The sequence below is a fragment of the Loxodonta africana genome, chromosome 13 (genome assembly GCF_030014295.1).
Source record: "Loxodonta africana isolate mLoxAfr1 chromosome 13, mLoxAfr1.hap2, whole genome shotgun sequence".
Lineage (NCBI taxonomy): Eukaryota > Metazoa > Chordata > Mammalia > Proboscidea > Elephantidae > Loxodonta > Loxodonta africana.
In genome coordinates this window covers 48672657-48685377 of record NC_087354.1, presented here as the reverse complement: position 1 = coordinate 48685377, position 12721 = coordinate 48672657, and the positions used below count along the sequence as shown (strand labels likewise).

General features: G+C 38.5%; 1 protein-coding gene across 1 annotated transcript in view; it reads left to right on the top strand.

Annotated features, from left to right (window-relative positions):
• Nucleotides 1-12721, top strand: part of LOC104846711 (IQ domain-containing protein H-like) — a 57193-nt gene that overhangs the window by 11903 nt on the left and 32569 nt on the right. The gene's annotated exons all lie outside the window — the stretch shown is intronic.

The window sequence follows — 12721 nt, the reverse complement described above, 5'->3', positions numbered from 1 at the left end:
ACCAGTTAATATAACTAACTAGTTTAGTCACTAGCTGCTAATGCCAAAGATGAAAAAAATTGAAGATTTTTACCACCTTCTGTAGTCAGAAATTGAACAAACACGCAATCAAGATGCACTGATAATTACTGTTGATTGGAATATGAAAGTTGGAAATGAAGAAGGATCAGCAGTTGGAAAATATGGCCTTGGTGATAGAAATGACATGGGAGATCACATGACAGAATTTTTGCAACACTAACAATCTATTCATTGTAAATACTTTTTTCAATAACTTAAAAGGTGATTGTACACATAGAGGAAACCCTGGTGGTTAAGTGATTTAAGTGCTATGGCTGCTAACCAAAAGGTCAGCAGTTCGAATCCACCAGGTGCTCCTTAGAAACTCTATGGGGCAGTTCTACTCTGTTCTACAGGGCCGCTATGAGTCAGAATCGACTCTATGTGGCTTATACACATAGACCTTACCAGATGGAATACACAGGAATCAAATCATCTATATCTGTGAAAAGAGACAATGGATATGCTCAATATCATCAGGCAGAACAAGGCCAGGGGCCAGCTGTAGAAGGGACCATCAATTTCTCATATGCTAGTTCAAGTTGAAGCTGAAGAAAATTAAACAAGTCCGTGAGAGCTGAAACATGACCTTGAGTATGTCCCACCTAAATTTAGAGACCATCTCAAGAACACATTTGACTCATTGAATACTAATGACCGAAGACCAGACAAGTTGTAGGATAACATCAAGGACATCATATGTGAAGAAAGCAAAAGGTCATTAAAAACACAGGAAAGAAAAAAAAGACCGAAATAGATGTCAGATAGACTCTGAGACTTGCCGTAGAAAGTCAAGTAGCTAAAGCAAAAGGAAGAATTGTTGAAGTAAAAGAGCTGAACTAAATAAAATATTATAATGAAATGTGCAAAGACCTGAAGTTAGAAAACCAGGAGGGAAGAACATACTTGGCAGTCTTCAAGCTGAAAGAACTGAAGAAAAAATTCAGGCCTTGAGTTGCAATACTGAAGGATTCTACGAGCAAAATACTGAATGACGCAGGAAGCATCAAAAGAAGATGGAAGGAATACAGAGTCACTATACCAAAAAGAATTGGTCGACATTCAGCCATTTCAGGAGGTAGCATATGAGCAAGAGCTGATGGCATCGAAGGAAGAAGTCTAAGCTGCACTAAAGGTATTGGCAAAAAACAAGGCTCCAGGAATTGATGGAATACCAGTTGAGATGTTTCAACAAATGAATGCAGTGCTGAAACCACTCCCTCATTCGTCTATGCCAAGAAATCTAGAAGATAGCTACCTGGCCAGCTGACTGGAAGAGATCCATATTTGTGCCAATTCCAAAAAAAAGTGACCAAACAGAATGCAGAAATTATCAAACAATGGCATTGATATCATACGCAAGTAAAATTTTGCTGAAGATAATTAAAAAATGGTTGCAGCAGCACATCAACTGGAAACGGCCAGAAATTCAAGCCAGATTCAGGAGAGGACATGGAAAGAGGGATATCATTGCTGATGTCAGACAGATCTTGTCTGAAAGCAGAGAATGCTAGAAAGATGTTTGCCTGTGTTTTATTGAGTGTGCAAAGACATTTGATTGTGTGGATCATAACAAATCATGGATAACATTGCAAAGAATGGGAATTCCAGAACATTTAATTGTGCTCATGAGGAACTTGTACATAGACCAAGAGGCAGTCATTTGACTAGAACAAGGGGATACTGCATGGTTGAAAATCAGGAAAGGTGTACATCAGGTCTGTGTCCTTTCAACACACTTACTCAATCTGTATGCTAAGCAGATAATTGGAAAAACTGGACTATGTGCAGAAGAACTCAGCATGAGGATTGGGGGAAGACTCATTAACAACCTGCAATATGCAGGTGACACACTCTTACTTGCTGAAAGTGAAGAGGACTTGAAGCATTTACTGATGAAGATCAAAAAAACTACAGCCCTCAGTATGGATTACACCTCAATGTAAAACAAAAATCTTCACAACTGGACCAATAAGCAGCATCATAATAAGTGGAGAAAATATTGAAGTTGTCAAGCATTTCTTTTTACTTGGATCCACAATCGGCACCCATGGAAGTAGCAGTAAAGAAATAAAACAATGTATTGCATTGAGCAGAAACCCTGGTGGCATAGTGCTTAAGTGCGACGGCTGCTAATTAAAGGGTCAGCAGTTTGAATCTGCCAGGCGCTCCTTGGAAACTCTATAGGGCAGTTCTACTCTGTCCTATAGGGTCACTATGAGTCGGAATCGACTCGACAGCACTGGGTTTGGTTTTTAGGTTTATTGCATTGAGCGAATCTGCTGCAAAAGAGCTCCTGAAAGTGTTCAAAAGTAAAGATGTCACTTTAGGAACTAAGGTGCACCTGACCCAAGCCGTGGCCTTTTCAGTTTCTTCATATGCATGCAAAAGCTGGACAATGAATAAGGAAGACCAAAGAAGAATTGATGCATTTGAATTATGGTGTTGGCAAAGAGTCTTGACTGTACCATGGATTGCCAGGAGAACTAACAAATCTGTCGTCTCAGAAGTACAGCCAGAATGCTCCTTAGAAGCGAGGATGGTGAGACTTTGTCTTATGTACTTTGGACATGTTATCAGGAGGGACCAGTCCTTGGAGAAGGACATTATGCGTGGTAAAGCAGGTCAGCGAAAAAGACGAAGACCCTCAAGGAGATGTACTGACACAGTGGCTGCAACAATTTTGATGATGAGAAAGAACTGGGCAGTGTTTCTTTCTTTTGTACATAAGGTTGCTGTGAGTTGGAAATGACTCAATGGCACCTAACAACAACAACAAGGGCAGTGACCAAGTCTCATACTTTACAGTAGACTCGGTTTACCATAGTGTCTTGCATGTGGTACTGACACAGTGGCTGCAACAATTTTGAGGATGAGAAAGAACTGGGCAGTGTTTCTTTCTTTTGTACATAAGGTTGCTGTGAGTTGGAACTGATTCGATGGCACCTAACAACAACAACAAGGGCAGTGACCAAGTCTCATACTTTACAGTAGACTCAGTTTACCATAGTGTCTTGCATGTGGTAGGGGATCTATAATTGTTTGCTCTTGGTGATAATACTTTATCCGTTCTATGCATAGGGTATGAAGATTTATCTATATGTTATCTATATATTATATCATTTGATCCTTAAAATAACCATACCTGTTTTATAAATGTGTATATGAGATTATAGAGCTTAAAGGACTTGACCAAAGACTTAGAGTTGGTAAATCGAGCCCAACTAGAACCTAGATTCCCCAGCTCCCAATGTTCTTTTCACTAATTGAAATCTTTTTTATACATATTAGAATAATTAACCAAACTCAGCATATTAGACCTGTGTGTTTTGTATCTGAGGTTCAGAAGATATGAGTATGTTCTCTGTGATTTAATACCTTCATCTCTCTTAGAAAGTTGGAGAGAATTATAAGTAACTAACCTCTGCTTCCTGGAAAATTATTGGTATGTGATCAGAAGAGGTGCATTACTTAGGGAATTGGTGAAAAGTCATTCCAGAGTGCTGATCTTGACCTGTGAACCTGGAAGAGCAAGACGGTCTAGGCACACCCACATAGTATAAATATTATGATGCAGGAAGAGTATCTGTCATCCTTATTTTTTTATGGTGTCGGCACACCGACTCTTCAGAGCTCCACCAACTTCTGATAAGACCGTGAATCTAAAAGGCCATCCTCTCCTCCTTTAGTCCTTACTTTGACATCCTGAATTACATCTTCTTTTCAACCCGTTTAATTCAAGTCAGAAAGTTTTAGTTTGTACTGTGTTCTAGCACATGTCTGGTGCTCTGTGGAATTCAAAAGCAGGTCCTTAACTCAAGGACCTTAGAGTCTAGTGGGCGAGACATGCCAGGAGTAAAAGTGTCAGCTCTGCCATTTTTTTGTTGTTCATTTGTGCTTGTTACCATTATCTTCAAAATACAGCTCATTTGTTTTTGCAGGAATCTTATTAAGACACTTGCCTATTTTTCCAGGTTTAATTTTGTTAAAACTAAATATAATCCGTAAACCCACTCTTAGACACATGTAAACTGCAGTATGTCTTAGTTCTCTCAAAGCAAATGTACCAGTGTTGGCCCTACTGTTCACCCCTTTGTGGTATGGAGCTCCCCCTCTGAGGATGCCTCCAGAACTGCAGGTAACATGACCACGTGAGGGATCCAGTGACCATCACCGTGTTAAATAGTTGTTGTATGCTGTCAAGTCGATTCCAACTCATAGTGACCCTATATGACAGAGCAGAGCTGCCCCATAACGTCTCCTAGACTGTAATCTTTATGGGAGCAGGTGGATTCAAATCGCCAGTTCTTCGGTTAACAGCCGAACACTTAACCATTGTACCACCAAGGCTCCTTTCATATTAAATAGTAGTGTAATTTGTTATTATTTATTTCTTGTTTGGTGTATTTGTTATTTTATGTAAATAGAAGTTCTTATACTTTCTTCACACACCAAAGAGTATTGTCATATATTACCTGGGGTGTGGGCTCCCTATTTGAGAGACCACAGGTCTAGAGTAATGGTTCTCAAGCTTTGGTTTGCAGTTCTCTTTTTACTGACTCCCAGATGGGGTCCTGGGTATTTCTTATGCAGGTTATCTGTGCTTGGAATCTCTGGAACAAGCATGGCTTTCTGGACTCAATATTCTTTTGACCACATAGAGGGCCTTCTGTATGATCAGAAGCTTAGTACTGGAATCAGAGTAAGCATCTTGCACTGGGATTGAGCCAGGAGTGGGACCTAGCAATCACACTGGCAATAATTTCCAATATCTGCACAAACTGTGGGGCTGATGGAGTGTCGCAGGCCAAAAGTCCCAGAAGAGCAACTTTTTCTGAGCAGGGAGGCATGCGATAAGAAATGTGGACCTCCTATGAGTAACCAAGACTCAACTTTGTTCAGATATATGGGGATTCACATTACGGAAACCCAGGGACTCAGAATAATTCATCCCAAATGAGTACTACCCCTGGTATACCTTAGAAATTATTTAGAACAAATATGCAGTACTCATCATCCTCATTGTCATTGTTATCATGCTGTTCATCATCATCGTCAATTTCTTGATAACACAACAGTTTGCAAAGGACTTTTTTTAAACCTATGAAGTACCTACCCTTTGCCTTTTACAGGTGTGGAAACCAAGGCTCAGAGAGGTTAAGTAAACCAGTCGTAGGTCACACAGGTAGTCAGTGGTGAAGCCCTGATTCAAGTTCAGGTCAGATGTCTATAATCTTGTACTCTACTCCATAGCTGCCGGAAAACCAGAAAGCCTGCTTTTCACAAAAGATGGTTTTCCTTTTTAGCAAGTATTTGCTCAAGGGAAAATCTGGTAGTTTTGTCTAGTAGAGACAAAAGCCCAGTAGGTACACAAGTGATGATAATGGATGCCTGCAAGTGCAAGGTTTTTCCTAGCAGTCATTCACAAAACAATGATAATGACGTTATCAAAATGGCATATTTTCTCCACAGAGCTCAAAGTGCTTTCACATTGTTTTCAAAATAGGTTTGTGAAGTCAAGTAGTGTAGATATTATTATCCCCACTTGGCAATGATTCTTCTCCAGTGTCAAAGTGTGGTTCTTCCTCTGTCATTGCTGGCTTTCACAGGTTTTATTGCTTGTGATATCTGCTCACACTGTTCTTAATGACCATGCTTTGCTTGTTGACACTAGGAGGGTGACTGCCATCTGTACCAGCACTATCAGAACTGCACAGACATCTTCATTTATACTTTGTTGTTCTAGTATTTGAGGGAAAAAAAAAAAAAAACAAGTAGGAACAAAGCAAATAGATAACAGTAAGAAACAGTGCGCAGGAAAGAAGAGGTTTCTCTTAAATGAAGAGTAGACATTTCACGGTATATTTTTACTTAATTATTGAAGCACCTTGAACTCAATGTATCCTGGATTGTTACAATGCAGTACACAAATCCAAATTTATGTAAAATATGATCTACTCTAATCACAAGGAGAGAGAGGGGCAAAGCACAGGTAACAACAGGTTAACATTTGGTAGTCTAAGTAAGGGGTATTTGGATGCTCTCTGTTCTTTGAATTTTTCTGTGGGTTTGAATTCTTTTCAAGCAAAGAATTTTAAAAACACATCATAACTATCTAAGATACAACTATTGGTCTCTGTTCCTCTGGAGCAAAAGAGAAAGAAGGAAACCAAAGACTCAAAGAAGTGACTAGTTTACAGGACTAATAAAAACCCAAACCCATTGTCGTAGAGTTATTCCCACTCATAGTGACTCTACAGGACAAAGTAGAACTGCCCCATATGGTTTTCAAGGAGTGACTGGTGGATTCGAACTGTTGGCCTTTTGATTAGCAGCCAGGCTCTTAACTACTGTGCCACCAGGGCTCCCATGGACTAAGAGTCTACATAAACCATGGCCTCATCCACCCTCAGACCAGGAGAACTAGATGGTGCCCAGCTACCACTACATATCATTCTGATCAGGGCCACCATAGATGGATCCTAATAGAATGGGAAAAAAATGTGAAACAAAACTTGAAATTCTTTGGGAAAAAAAAAAAAGAACAGACTTACTGGGTTGGTTGAGACTGGAGGACTTCCCAAGACTATTGCCCTGAGATATTCTTTTAAACCTAGAACTGAAACTAGCCCCTGAGGTCACCTTTTAGCTAAATAACAGATTGGCTCACAAAATAAAGACTATCACTGTACTGTACTACTTTAAACAAAAAAAGACTATATGGTACCAAACTGTCAACAATTACTTTAAAACAAAGATGAGAATGTGGGGGGCCAGGGACAGAGAAAGCTGTCAACAATTACTTTAAAACAAAGATGAGAATGTGGGGGCCAGGGGCAGAGAAAGTAGGCTAATGGAAATGGAACAACCAGAATGGAAATAATAAGAATGCTAATGCAATATGAAGACTGTAACCAGTGTCATCGAACAAGCTGTGTAGAAATGGTTAATAAAAAGAATGCATTGTAAAATAAAAAGGGAAACAGCAAACTGAAAGCAACATTTATAACAGATATAAGACAAAAATGGCTAGTATTCTTAAATACAAAGAGCTCTTGCCAACTAATAGAAAAAAAAGCTTGACATAGACAAAAGGACATCGACAAACTACTCATGGAGATAGAAGTGCAAATAACCAGTAACCATGTGAAGAATGCGTCATATAACTGATGAAATACAAATGAACTGCAGAAAACTGCTTAACCTCACTGGCACATCAGACAAATGCAAAGTAAGCAATACAGCACTGTGTTTTTGCTTTAGAAATTATCAAAAAATAATTCAAACTGCTATAATACTCAATGCTGATGAGGGCGCAGTGAGGTGGGCATAGTTTTACTCTACTGGTGAGGTGTAAATTGGCTTGTTAAAGGCAATTTTCAATGTGTTAAGAATATCTCAAAAATTATTATTTTATTTAGTAGTTGTATCTTCAAGAATCTACCCTTAGGAAATAAGCAAAGATATAAATGATTTTGTGTATAAAGATGTTCATTTCAGCATTATATTATAATAGCAAAAAATTAAAAACATCTTAAATATCAACAATAAAACCCATTATAACATATCTATATAAAAAAAAAAAGAAAAAAAAATTTTTTTTTATATGATAGAATATTATGTAGCTATTAAAACTGATATTCTTGAAAAAATTTTGATGGCATGGAAAAATTCTCAGGGTATATTGTCCTGGATTGAATTGTGTCCCCCAAAAATATGTGTATCAATTTGACTAGGCCATGATTCCCAGTATTGTGTGAATGTCCACCATTTTGTCATCTGATGTGATTTTCCTGTGTGTTATAAATCCTATCTCTATGATGTTAATGAGGTGGGATTACTGGCCATTATGTTAATGAGGCAGAACTCAATCTACAAGATTAGATTGTGTCTTAAACCAATCTCTCTTTTTTTTTTTAATAACTTTTATTAAACTTCAAGTGAACGTTTACAAATCCGATCAGTCTGTCACATATAAGTTTACATACATCTCACTCCCTACTCCCACTTACTCTCCCCCTCTTGAGTCAGCCCTTTCAGTCTCTCCTTTCTTGACAATTTTGCCTGCTTCCCTCTCTCTCTATCCTCCCATCCCCCCTCCAGACAAGAGTTGCCAACACAATCTCAAGTGTCCACCTGATATAATTAGCTCACTCTTCATCAGCGTCTCTCTCCCACCCGCTGACCAGTCCCTTTCATGTCTGATGAGTTGTCTTCGGGGATGGTTCCTGTCCTGTGTCAACAGAAGGTCTGGGGAGCACGGCCGCCGGGATTCCTCCAGTCTCAGTCAGACCATTAAGTTTGGTCTTTTTATGAGAATTTGGGGTCTGCATCCCACTGATCTCCTGCTCCCTCAGGGGTCCTCTGCTGTGCTCCCTGTCAGGGCAGTCATCAATTGTGGCCGGGCACCAACTAGTTCTTCTGGTCTCAGGATGATGTAGGTCTGTGGTTCATGTGGCCCTTTCTGTCTCTTGGGCTCTTAGTTGTTGTGTGGCCTTGGTGTTCTTCATTTTCCTTTGCTCCATGTGGGCTGAGACCAATTGCTGCATCTTAGATGGCCGCTTGTTAGCATTTAAGACCCCAGACACCACATTTCAAAGTGGGATGCAGAATGATTTCATAATAGAATTATTTTGCCAATTGACTTAGAAGTCCCCTTAAACCATGTTCCCCAGACCCCCGCGCTTGCTCCGCTGACCTTTGAAGCATTCATTTTATCCCGGAAACTTCTTTGCTTTTGGTCCAGTCCTATTGAGCTGACCTTCCATGTATTGAGTGTTGTCTTTCCCTTCACCTAAAGCAGTTCTTATCTAATGATTAATGAATAAAAAACCCTCTCCCACCCTCCCTCCCTCCCCCCCTCGTAACCACAAAAGTATGTGTTCTTCTCAGGTTTACTATTTCTCAAGATCTTATAATAGTGGTCTTATACAATATTTGTCCTTTTGCCTCTGACTAATTTCGCTCAGCATAATGCCTTCCAGGTTCCTCCATGTTATGAAATGTTTCAGAGATTCGTCACTGTTCTTTATCGATGCGTAGTATTCCATTGTGTGAATATACCACAATTTATTTACCCATTCATCCGTTGATGGACACCTTGGTTGCTTCCAACTTTTTGCTATTGTAAACAGAGCTGCAATAAACATGGGTGTGCATATATCTGTTTGTATGAAGGCTCTTGTATCTCTAGGGTATATTCCTAGGAGTGGGATTTCTGGGTTGTATGGTAGTTCTATTTCTAACTGTTTAAGATAACGCTAGATAGATTTCCAAAGTGGTTGTACCATTTTACATTCCCACCAGCAGTGTATGAGAGTTCCAATCTCTCCGCAGCCTCTCCAACATTTATTATTTTGTGTTTTTTGGATTAATGCCAGCCTTGCTGGTGTGAGATGGAATCTCATCGTAGTTTTAATTTGCATTTCTCTAATGGCTAATAATCGAGAGCATTTTCTCATGTATCTGTTGGCTGCCTGAATATCTTCTTTAGTGAAATGTGTGTTCATATCCTTTGCCCACTTCTTGATTGGGTTGTTTGTCTTTTTGTGGTTGAGTTTTGACAGAATCATGTAGATTTTAGAGATCAGGCGCTGGTCGGAGATGTCATAGCTGAAAATTCTTTCCCAATCTGTAGGTGGTCTTTTTACTCTTTTGGTGAAGTCTTTAGATGAGCATAGGTGTTTGATTTTTAGGAGCTCCCAGTTATCGGGTTTCTCTTCATCATTTTTGGTAATGTTTTGTATTCTGTTTATACCTTGTATTAGGGCTCCTAGGGTTGTCCCAATTTTTTCTTCCATGATCTTTATCGTTTTAGTCTTTATGTTTAGGTCTTTGATCCACGTGGAGTTAGTTTTTGTGCATGGTGTGAGGTATGGGTCCTGTTTCATTTTTTTGCAAATGGATATCCAGTTATGCCAGCACCATTTGTTAAAAAGGCTATCTTTTCCCCAGTTAATTGACACTGGTCCTTTGTCAAATATCAGCTGCTCATACATGGATGGATCTATGTCTGAGTTCTCCATTCTGTTCCATTGGTCTATGTGTCTGTTGTTGTACCAATACCAGGCTGTTTTGACTACTGTGGCTGTATAATAGGTTCTGAAGTCAGGTAAGGTGAGGCCTCCCACTTTCTTCTTCTTTTTCAGTAGTGCTTTGCTTATCCGGGGCTTCTTTCCCTTCCATATGAAATTGGTGATTTGTTTCTCTATCCCCTTAAAATATGACATTGGAATTTGGATCGGAAGTGCGTTAAATGTATAGATGGCTTTTGGTAGAATAGACATTTTTACTATGTTAAGACTTCCTATCCATGAGCAAGGTATGTTTTTCCACTTAAGTATGTCCTTTTGAATTTCTTGTAGTAGAGCTTTGTAGTTTTCTTTGTATAGGTCTTTTACATCTTTGGTAAGATTTATTCCTAAGTATCTTATCTTCTTGGGGGCTACTGTGAATGGTATTGATTTGGTTATTTCCTCTTCGGTGTTCTTTTTGTTGATGTAGAGGAATCCAAGTGATTTTTGTATGTTTATTTTATAACCTGAGACTCTGCCAAACTCTTCTATTAGTTTCAGTAGTTTTCTGGAGGATTCCTTAGGGTTTTCTGTGTATATAATCATGCCATCTGCAAATAGTGATAACTTTACTTCTTCCTTGCCAATCCGGATACCTTTTATTTCTTTGTCTAGCCTAATTGCCCTGGCTAAGACTTCCAACACGATGTTGAATAAGAGCGGTGATAAAGGGCATCCTTGTCTGGTTCCTATTCTCAAGGGAAATGCTTTCAGGTTCTCTCCATTTAGAGTGATATTGGCTGTTGGCTTTGCATAGATGCCCTCTATTATGTTGAGGAATTTTCCTTCAATTCCTATTTTGGTAAGAGTTTTTATCATAAATGGTTGTTGGACTTTGTCAAATGCCTTTTCTGCATCAATTGATAAGATCATGTGGTTTTTGTCTTTTGTTTTATTTATGTGATGGATTACATTAATGGTTTTTCTGATATTAAACCAGCCTTGCATACCTGGTATAAATCCCACTTGATCAGGGTGAATTATTTTTTTGATGTGTTGTTGGATTCTATTGGCTAGAATTTTGTTGAGGATTTTTGCATCAATGTTCATGAGGGATATAGGTCTATAATTTTCTTTTTTTGTAATGTCTTTACCTGGTTTTGGTATCAGGGAGATGGTGGCTTCATAGAATGAGTTGGGTAGTATTCCGTCATTTTCTATGCTTTGGAATACCTTTAGTAGTAGTGGTGTTAACTCTTCTCTGAAAGTTTGGTAGAACTCTGCAGTGAAGCCATCCGGGCCAGGGCTTTTTTTTGTTGGGAGTTTTTTGATTACCGTTTCAATCTCTTTTTTTGTTATGGGTCTATTTAGTTGTTCTACTTCTGAATGTGTTAGTTTAGGTAGGTAGTGTTTTTCCAGGAATTCATCCATTTCTTCGAGGTTTTCAAATTTGTTAGAGTACAATTTTTCATAATAATCTGAAATGATTCTTTTAATTTCATTTGGTTCTGTTGTGATGTGGTCCTTCTCATTTCTTATTCGGGTTATTTGTTTCCTTTCCTGTATTTCTTTAGTCAGTCTAGCCAATGGTTTATCAATTTTGTTAATTTTTTCAAAGAACCAGCTTTTGGCTTTGTTAATTCTTTCGATTGTTTTTCTGTTCTCTAATTCATTTAGTTCAGCTCTAATTTTTATTATTTGTTTTCTTCTGGTGCCTGATGGATTCTTTTGTTGCTCACTTTCTATTTGTTCAAGTTGTAGTGACAATTCTCTGATTTTGGCTCTTTCTTCTTTTTGTATGTGTGCATTTATTGATATAAATTGACCTCTGAGCACTGCTTTTGCTGTGTCCCAGAGGTTTTGATAGGAAGTATTTTCATTCTCGTTGCTTTCTATGAATTTCCTTATTCCCTCCTTGATGTCTTCTATAACCCAGTCTTTTTTCAGGAGGGTATTGTTCATTTTCCAAGTATTTGATTTCTTTTCCCTAGTTTTTCTGTTATTGATCTCTAGTTTTATTGCCTTGTGGTCTGAGAAGATGCTTTGTAATATTTCGATGTTTTGGACTCTTCAAAGGTTTGTTTTATGACCTAATATGTGGTCTGTTTTAGAGAATGTTCCATGTGCGCTAGAAAAAAAAGTATATTTTGCAGCAGTTGGGTGGAGAGTTCTGTATAAGTCAATGAGGTCAAGTTGGTTGATTGTTGTAATTAGATCTTCCGTGTCTCTGTTGAGCTTCTTACTGGATGTCCTGTCCTTCTCCGAAAGTGGTGTGTTGAAGTCTCCTACTATAATTGTGGAGGTATCTATCTCGCTTTTCAATTCTGTTAAAATTTGATTTATGTATCTTGCAGCCCTGTCATTGGGTGCGTAAATATTTAATATGGTTATGTCTTCCTGATCAATTGTCCCTTTTATCATTATATAGTGTCCTTCTTTATCCTTTGTGGTGGATTTAAGTCTAAAGTCTATTTTGTCAGAAATTAATATTGCTACTCCTCTTCTTTTTTGCTTATTGTTTGCTTGATATACTTTTTTCCATCCTTTGAATTTTAGTTTGTTTGTGTCTCTAAGTCTAAGGTGTGTCTCTTGTAGGCAGCATATAGATGGATCGTGTTTCTTTATCCAGTCTGTGACTCTCTGTCTCT